Here is a 3,117-nt window from a genome sequence, read left to right on the forward strand (position 1 = left end):
TTTTTTTTTTTTTTGAGACAAAGGGTATTGGAGATGGGAAGATACAATCTATGTCATTCTATGCCTACATGACCTCTGTTTGGGAACTGTGGGCCAAGGCCTTTGTCTATTCTGTTCAGGACAAGGAAGGAGCAAGAAGTCAGTGAGGAGGCTGCTGCAGGAACAGAACAGAGTACTAAGGTTTGAGCAGGGTGATACCAAGGGACAGGTCAGGTGGATAGCAGGATAGGTGAGCCCTTAGAGCAGCTTTGTTCAGTAGAAATATAACGTGGGCTACATATGTAACTTTGAATGTTTTTGTAGCCACATGTTAAAAAAGGAAAAAACAGGTAAAACTAGTTTTAATAATGTATTTTATTTAACCCAGTATCTTCAATATTATTTCAACATGCAGTTATTATACAAAAGTTGAGATTTTACTCTTTAAAATACTAACCTAATGATAGCACATCTCAATGTAGCCACATTTCAATTGTTTTTAGATACATGTGGCTGGAGGCTACCATCTTAGACCATACAGTCTTAGATTCCGGGAAGATCTGAAATGGCAGAACCAGAGGTATGGGGGCACATGGTCCATAATATTTCCCCTTTAAGGTGTTCCAGAAGCAGCTCTGGAGATTTACTACCACCACCACGAAAATCTACAAGAGAAGCAGAAACCAAAATTTATCTTTGAATTCTAGAAGACCCAGGCCAAGGCATTTCATTTCACCTATTTCTTCCTGATTTGTTTGGCTTTAGAGTTCATTGTCTCTTTGGTCTATGGCAATAGCTGCAGATATGGTGGGATAGCTATTACTGAATCGAACTAGTAATGCAAGAGTTCCTTCTGAGCAGCTCTTTTTCACTGTCCCTAAGTTTACAAATCACCTGCTGGTCCCACACTGCTCACCCTTCAGGAATTACCTGAAGTTGGAGGCCTTTAAGGAGTTTCATGAAGGTAAGAATTGAGCTTTGCTGGACCTAGCCCATTCTGTGACCATTGGCGTGTTTCTCATCATTGTGGATCAGAAAGCTGATCCCCACAACTTTTTCAACTCACATAACCAAAATATGTATGATCATCTTTCCTGGAACCAACACTTTGAGTTTCACCTATCAATATGGTCTCTTCTTCCTCCTTAAATACCCAAGAAATGGAAACTGTATATTATACTGAAATTATAGAGGTCATCAAGCCAAGCCAGCTGCCTAGCATGGAGGAGTAGGAGAGGATGCCCTATACCAAGAGTCAAAGGTTTCAAATATTGCCCATGTGCTTTTCACATGCTGTCACTCAGCCCACCAGTTTCCAAGAGGATACCCCATCTAAGCACTTAATCATCTCTTTGCTCTGGCCCAGTTTGATCCCATCTGGTTTAAAACAAAAATTCAGAGACTTTTGATTCTATCCAGGAATCAGAATGATTGAAGAATTGTTCTTTCATCCTAGGGTCAAAAATAATTTGGCCATTTAGTTCTTCTTTAGACAAAAACTACAGAAGTCTGGAAACACTTCTTTTTTGGTACAGGATCTACAAATTTATTGAAATTGAACAAATAACACAACAGCCTTCCTAGGCTGGGGGCTACCCTGCCCAAGCCATTTCCCACACTCTAGAAGCACGAATGGAGCTTGCATAGTAAGGAATTTTTAAAAAATAATTTCTATGCTGAAATCACACACTGTCACATCATCATGGACTAGAGTATTTCTAACCCTTCACATTGTAAGTATTCCTTTTACAGTTGTTCCCTCCTTTCTGTCCCTACCTGAGGGGGTCCAGTACTTTTGCTTGACTGATCCTGAAGGGGAGGAGATACTATAGGGGAAGGGGTTGAGGGCTCCTTATAGCTATTGGCACCACCCCCAGAGCATTGTCCCTTACCACAGGGTGGTAGATGGTCCATCTCAATGGGGGGGTGGGCAGGGCTGGTGCCAAAACAAAAGGGATAAGATAGATGAGGCAGGTTGGGGCAACTTCCTATAGGCACAGGCCTCCACTGCCCTTCCTGACCTCAGCTTACACTGTCTCAACTGGGGAGTGGGGGGCTAGTTGCAATGGTGAAGGATAAGCCCGTCCCTGGGTAAAGGAAAAAGCCTCCCGCACCAGTCCCCACTCCTCCCAATGGCCAGAAAACTGTCTATCCTCCTGACGGTGGAAACAGATGGACAGGTAGGAGGGAAGAATCAGGCTGGTGCTGTCCCAACATAGGAGAAATCAAGGTAGTAAAGGTCTGAAGTGCCCAGACTAAGGGGTAAGGGAAGTGAGGAACAGGAAGTTCCTACTTGTGTATATCCCCGACAGCCCAAGGGCTGGAAGAATGCAGACCTTGCTTGTAAAGTGCTGTAGCTTCTGGCAGGGCTGGGCCACAGGCAATCTTAGAAGAAAGAGGCCAGGCAAGGGCACAGGAACTTGGCATTCTTGACGTGGGTATGTCTTGCCATGCTCCTTGCAGGGGTGGCTTCAGAGAGTGAGTTGGTAACTCTGCCTTTAGCCCTCCGAGCCACTAGCCACCTCTTGTCCACCCACAAACCAACACCCAACCAACATTGGAGGACTGCCTAGCTTACAGCTGGAGGTTCTGGGCCAGTGGAGTCTATTCAGGGTTGTGACCCAGGCCTGGACTCCTCAATGGAACACACCTTGAGCCGGGAGGTTTCCTGCTAGGGTAGGTTCAATCACGTTGGCAATTTGAATTTATGCATGCCCTATAACCCAGCAATTCCAATCCTAGGTATATGCTCAATAGAAATACATTAATGTGTGCATCAAAGGTAACGTACGAGAATTTTCATAATAGCACTATTCATTATAGGCCCGAACATGAAACAATGAAAATGCACACCAACAGAAGACTGTAGTTCATTCATTGCAATGAAACTATAACTACATGAAACATGGATAAATCTCAAAGTTCAGTGAAAGAAGCCAGACCTAAAAGAGTAAATACTGAATGACTCCATTTAATTCAAAATAGTAGTTATCCTTGGAGGTGGGTGAGAATGTAAAAAGGGAGCTTCTGGAGTGCTGGTAATGTTTTCTTTCTATTTTTGAGGAAGAGTCTCACTCTGTTGCCCCAGGTAGAGTTCAGAGCTCACTGCAACCTCAAACTCCTGAGCTCAAGCAATCC

This window comes from Propithecus coquereli, unplaced genomic scaffold, assembly GCF_000956105.1.
Source record: "Propithecus coquereli isolate 6110/MARCELLA unplaced genomic scaffold, Pcoq_1.0 Scaffold24, whole genome shotgun sequence".
Taxonomy (NCBI): domain Eukaryota; kingdom Metazoa; phylum Chordata; class Mammalia; order Primates; family Indriidae; genus Propithecus; species Propithecus coquereli.